Here is a 6078-nt window from a genome sequence, read left to right as displayed (position 1 = left end):
CGGTACTCCCGGCTCCAAAGAGGTGGGGTCGGTATAAAGGGGTTGAGGTCATCGGGAAGGGGCAAAAGCGCGACGGGACCTGAGCTGAAGAACGGGGTCTCAAGCCTCAAGTCGCCGCGCCATCCCGCTGTGTCTGTGTCCTCCCCTGGGACCTAGAACCTCCACCCTCCGTCTAGGGTCGCTGGCTCGAGGCCAGGGAGCTCGCGCGCAGCCTCCGCCCCGAACGCAAACAGCTGTTCCCGGAGACGTCGCCGCTCTCAACTTTGCCAACTAGTCCTCACGCACTTTGACCAGCGGAGCAACTGGGACCTGTGGGTCGGGGGCCTCTGGCGGAGTTTAAAAAAAAAAAAAGAGGTGAAACAGCGGGGTCCAGGGCTGCGAGTCGCTAGGCTTCGCCTCAAACTTTGCTGCCCTGGCGGAGCGGCCCCGCTCCTCTTCTCCTCTCCCCTCCCCTCCCCCGCGACGTCCACGCGCTCGGACGAAGCTGGTTCCCTAACTCGGGAGCGTGTGGGCAGCAGCAGCAACAGCAGCGGCGGCGGCGGTGGCTCCAGTGGCGCAGAGGCAGCGGTGGGAGCGGCGGTGTCGAGCGGCGCGGCGAAGGCGACAGAAGCGCTTACGCTTGTCAGGTGGGTCACGGCGGTTAGCTTAGCAGCACTTCCCATATGGTCTAGCGGTTAGGATTCCTGGTTTTCACCCAGGCGGCCCGGGTTCGACTCCCGGTATGGGAACGCTGCCTTAACGTTTTATATTATTATTTTTAAACTATTAGTTTGGAGGGCTGACTTTTAAAATTTCTGTTCTGACTCCTTTCTCGTCCCCTTATCTGGGTGAGTTTGTAGAAAACGAGCATTACTGCAGTTAGTGGCGCCGCAAGCTGGGCTGCGGCTTTTGGAGCCTCGAAAGCCGCGCCATGAATGCTGGAGAAGAGTTTGCGCCCCGGGTCCCCCTCCCTCCCGCCTCCGGCTCGCGGGGCTGGTGAGCCTGGAGGGAGTTTCACTTTCCCCGTGGTTGTTCCTCCGCCCCTCCGGCTCGTAGTTTTCCAGACGCTCGGGAGGTGATGATTAACTCCGGCCTTGCGTTATCTCCTCCCTGCGCCCCCCTCGGGCCCACACCCTTCTCGGCCTCCCTGGAGACTCTTCCGAGGCGGGGCGAGCTGGCCCCCTGCGCTGGGCACCCCAGAGCCAGCGCCCCGGCCGGTAGCTCTAGTGGGCTCTGTCCACCCGGTATTTACGAGGCCCCCACAGAACACAGTGTGTCTTCTGCGGCCTCCTGGGGGGCACGCTTTCCCGGCCGCGCAGCTGCCGGGCGCCCCTTTCCGCCGCGTGTGCGCCCGCGTCTCCACCCACTGCGCCGGAGCAAGCCGGAGGCCGGCCCGCGAGGTCGTCCCAACTTGACATTCCGGGCGCTAGTCGCAGTTACGGAAAGTACCCTCGAAAAAAGGCCTTTGGGAGCGAGAATGTTTTTTCTTTCCCTTTAGAAACACACACACACCACGAGCTATGGAGCAGAAAAATACCACTATAATGAAATAGCTTTAAATAAGTAAATCGACTTTCCAAAGGGTCTACGTTTTGAGCGCCGTTGATTAAAAAAAAAAAATCTTGATTAAAAAAAAAATCCTGGGGTGGAGGTGGGGCTTGGGAAAGAAAATTGGCCAGAGACTGGGGAGGAGAACTTAAAACAAAGTTTCACTGTATTTTTAAATATAGAAGCCCTGTGTTTATTACAAAAGGGGCAGCTGTGTCAGCAGCATGTGAGCTGTAAATGAAACAAAAGCGTTATCTTAAATGCAAGCTGAAATTAGAAAATAGGGTCAGTTATAATGTGTAGTCTATGGGCCTCTGGGAACAAATGAAGAAGGAAAAAGTGACTCTTGCAGATGGGTTTCTGGTCAGTGCCATTACTGAGAGCAGATGTTTTGGTTGTTAGTATGTGTGTTCCCAGACTATTTTGTAGCTTTAACTGCACAATGAATTTGTTAATGTGATCTGCAGGATTAAGGATTAATTAGGCTTACCTTGTTAAAAGAAGAAAAAGCCTAAGTATTTTAAATCATCTTCATTAATTCAAATAATTATATTTGTGTGTTACACACCAAGCACTACCAGATGCTTTTGAAGTTACTGATGTTCGGGTTCTTCATGTTAACTACTGAATAGAATACTGAATGGAATAATATTTTGGTCTCTGATTAGCTGTGTGATGAGACTTTCCACATTCTCTGTTCTCTGGCTTTAGAGCCACACAGTTTTGATAACACATATAACTCACAAATTTTGAATAGAGTTGCAAGAATTGTTGAGCGATTCTTGAATAGATAATGAAACCGAAAGTTTCATTTAAATAATAGCGTGTCATTATTAAGAAGCAGTTATTAAAGAATTACAGTAGTTGCAAATTTGGAAAGAAGGAAAGATAACTCTGCCTTAATTATCCCCAGAGAGGGCTTAACTTTTGACCTTGCCTTTTTTTTTTTTTTTTTAGACCGACTCTTGCTCTGTATGTAACCCAGGCTGGAGTGCAGGATCTCCGTTCACTGCAACCTCGGCCTCCTGGGTTCAAGCTAGTCTCGCGGGGCTGCCTCCCAAGTAGCTGGGATTACAGGCATCCGCCACCACGCCCAGCTAATTTTTGTATTTTGGGTAGAGACAGTGTTTCACCATGTTGGCCAGGCTGGTCTGGAACCCCTAACCTCAGGTGATCCACCTGACTTGGTCTCCCAGAGTGCTGGGATTACAGGTGTGAGCCACTATGCCACGCCTTGACTTTGCATTTTGTAATGAGTTTATCACACTGTACCAAATGGTGCTAAAATGGATGTTATTTTCAACTGTGCACTCAGTAATTGCATATAGTTGTACTGGGGGTGACAACAAAGGAAGAAGTTGGGTTATCTTTGTATAAAACACAGATTTATCTTTTGTGTAGTTGTGTATCACATAGAATATGGTAAGGGAACATCTGAGTTGTAGAAGTGCTACTGGAGTAACAGAAGTGAGGAATCAGTTCTGCTCAAGGGAGAGGACTGGAGAGACATGGATGGGGGAGAGTTTGCCCTGGACCTTGAAGAACTGGTTGGATTTCTCCTGGTGGGGAATGTGAATCATAAAGCTGAGGTAGGGGGAACAGGTATGAGGCTGGCAAGTAGTCGATTTGGCAGGAACACAGAGTGCCTGCAGGGAGGGCCATGGGCGATCAAGCTGGGAATGTAGAAAGGAATTTTAACTTGATAAAATTTGACTAGGTAACAGGTTCTTTTATCAAGGAGTGACATTTTATGTCACAAAAATTTTTAAACCATTTCTGTCTTTTGAAAAACCCAAAGATAGCAGTGGCATGTGAAAAATTCTTGTTTTAAGAGTGTCAAACAAGAAACATTTAGAATGTTTTATGTTTGTAGATTTTTATATTTAGGAGTTGAATATTAGTTTGTAATTAATGGAGAAAAGCAATCAGTTAATTAGAATTCACTTTACAGGAATGAAATCTAGGCTTAAAGTATGAGAATGATTTGTCTTGCTTTATTGAAAGTGACCTTGGTATTTGAAGACAGAGCTGCTCATTACTGTCAGTAAGGCATATACCTTAAATTGATTAAGGCTAGGTGATCAATTTGTGAGGATTCATTCTTATGCTTGTGCCATTGACAGTCATATTTTAGGTGTTCTCTCTTGTGCCACAAATTAGTGACACTGAGTGCTGTGGATTTACCCAAATAACCTCTGTAATATTTGCTACTGTTAGGTGTAATCAGAAGATATGTGAAAGAGGCTGGGCGTGGTGGCTCACGTCTGTAATCCCAGCACTTTGGGAGGCTGAGGCGGGGGTGCAACATGGTGAAATCCCATTTCTGCCAAAAATACATAAAATTAGCCAGCTGTGGTGGCACGTGCTACACCTGTGTCAGCTATTCAGGAGGCTGAGGTGGGAGGATTGCTTGAGCCAGGGAGGCAGAGATTGCACTAAGCCAGAATCTCAGAATCGTGCCACACTGCTCTCCAGCCTTGGACATAAGAGTGAGACAGCATCTTGAGGAAACAAAAAAAATGAAAGAGCCTGGACAACATAACAAGAGCCTGTCTCTAAAAATAAAATTAAAAAGTTAGCCAGATGTGATGCCACATGCCTGTAGTCCTAGCTGCTTGCAAGGCTAAGGTGGGAGGAGCCATTGAGCCCAGGAGTTAAAGGCTGCAGTGAGCTGTCATGGCGCCACCACACTCCAGGCGACAGAGCAAGACCCCAGGACCTTGTCTCTTAAAAAAAAAAAAAAAAGATATATGAAAGTTCAGTAAATGTTTGCAGAGATGAACGCTGGTATTTGAAGAAGTAGATTTTAAAACAATTACTGCGTTTCAGGTAAAATCCAAAGACCTTATCATGGTTTCTGAGGTCCAACATTATCTGGACCTTACCTTCCTAACCTCATGTCCTACCTTTTTTGCCTCTTCATTGTATGTTGGGTTCATAGGCTTCCTTTTTGCCATGCCATGTCTCAGAGTTTTGTTATTTGCCTTTTTACTTTGCCTGGGATGTTCCCCCTGTAGCTCTGTTCATCTCAGGTCAACATTACCTTCTCAGAGAGATCTTTTTTGACTACCTTAGCTTGAGATTCCCTCTTCCTTGGTTACTTTCTGGTTGCTTTATGCCATTTTTTCATTTTCTTAGTGTCTGAAATTAACCTGTTTATTGGTTTCTGTTTATTTCTTGTCTTTTTCGATCAGTGTAAGTTCCATGAGGGCAAGGATGTCACATAATGAGGTCGTTCTTGTTTGATAATAAAGATTCAAACAATAGTAAAGAAATTGGAACTCTCATACACTGCTGCTGGAAATGTCGAATGGTGCAGTTGCTTTGGAAAACAGTTTGGCAGTTCCTCAAAATGTTAAACAGTTACCACATGACCCAGTATTTCCACTCCTAGGTGTGTACCCAGTAGAAATGAAAACATGCCTACACCAAACCTTGTACACTAATGTTTATAGCAGCATTATTTATAAGAAAAAAGTAGAACACTAAATGTCCCTCACTTGATGAGTGAATAAATAAAATGTAGTGTATCCACACAATGGAATATTTGGCAATACAAAGGATGAGGTCCTGAATCATAGGAACATTATACTAAGTAAAGGAGCCAGGCATGAAAGACCATATTTTTATTCCATTTATATAAATCCAAAATAGGCAAATCTATAGAGAAAGAGGGTAGATTAGTGGTTGCCTTGGATTAGAGGGGATAGGGAGGTTTGGGGTGAGGTGACTGCCAGTGTGGATAGTAAATTTAGGGAGATTAAAAGTCCAAAAATAGATTACAGTGATAGTTTTACAACTTTATAAATGCACTAAATAACATTGAATTGTATACTTTAAATGGGTAAACTTCATGATATGTAACTTATATCTCAACCAAACTCTTAAAAATGATTGAAGCAATAAAAAACATATAGAATATTTTCTCTCTAGATTTTACATTTATCATTTGGATATTACATATTTTAAAATAACAGCAGCCTGGGCAACATGGTGAAACTTCATCTCTACCAAAAAAAAAAAAATACAAAAATGAGCTGGTGTGGTGGTGCATCCCTGTAGTCCCAGATCCTTGGGAGACTGAAGTGATAGTATTGCTTGAACCCAGGAGGTCGAGGCTGCAGTGCGCTGTGACTGCACCACTGAACTCCAGCCTGGGCAACGGGGCAAGACTCTCTCTCTAGAAAATAAAAATAATCATAGAATAATTTAACAGGGAAACTTCAGCTCCTAGATAGTTCCAGTAATGTGGCAGGTGCTCAGTAAATAACTGATGGAGGAGGGTGGATAAATATACAGATAATTATATGCAATACATAGTGTGATAAATGCCCAGAGGGGACTAAGCCAAGGGTCATAAATGTTTGATGGCATCTGAGTTTGTGTGAGGGGAATGAGGAAAGGCCGCCTGTAGGAGGCAGCATTCAAGATAAGTTTTGAAGGCTGATAAGGCTTCTGCTGGTAGAGATGGGGATGGGGACAAGGCATTGAGAGGAAACAGGCAGGAGCCAGAGGCATGCCTACAGTTACTAGCACATTTTAACGGAGCTG

General features: G+C 45.3%; 1 protein-coding gene and 1 non-coding gene across 2 annotated transcripts in view; both read left to right on the top strand.

Moving 5' to 3' along the window:
* Positions 1–530: 530 nt before the first annotated feature.
* Positions 531–6078, top strand: part of ELF1 (E74 like ETS transcription factor 1) — a 107609-nt gene continuing 102061 nt past the window's right edge. Inside the window, exon 1 of the mRNA XM_012476769.2 lies at positions 531–626. The gene's annotated coding sequence lies outside the window, so the exon portion shown is untranslated. The remainder of the gene's footprint in view (positions 627–6078) is intronic.
* Positions 657–728, top strand: TRNAE-UUC (transfer RNA glutamic acid (anticodon UUC)). The gene has a single exon. It is a non-coding gene; the product is annotated as a tRNA-Glu (tRNA).

Source organism: Aotus nancymaae, unplaced genomic scaffold, assembly GCF_030222135.1.
Source record: "Aotus nancymaae isolate 86718 unplaced genomic scaffold, 86718_ANA_hifiasm-v0.15.2.pri h1tg000043l, whole genome shotgun sequence".
Taxonomy (NCBI): Eukaryota; Metazoa; Chordata; class Mammalia; order Primates; family Aotidae; genus Aotus; species Aotus nancymaae.
This window is presented reverse-complemented; position numbering and strand designations above follow the sequence as displayed.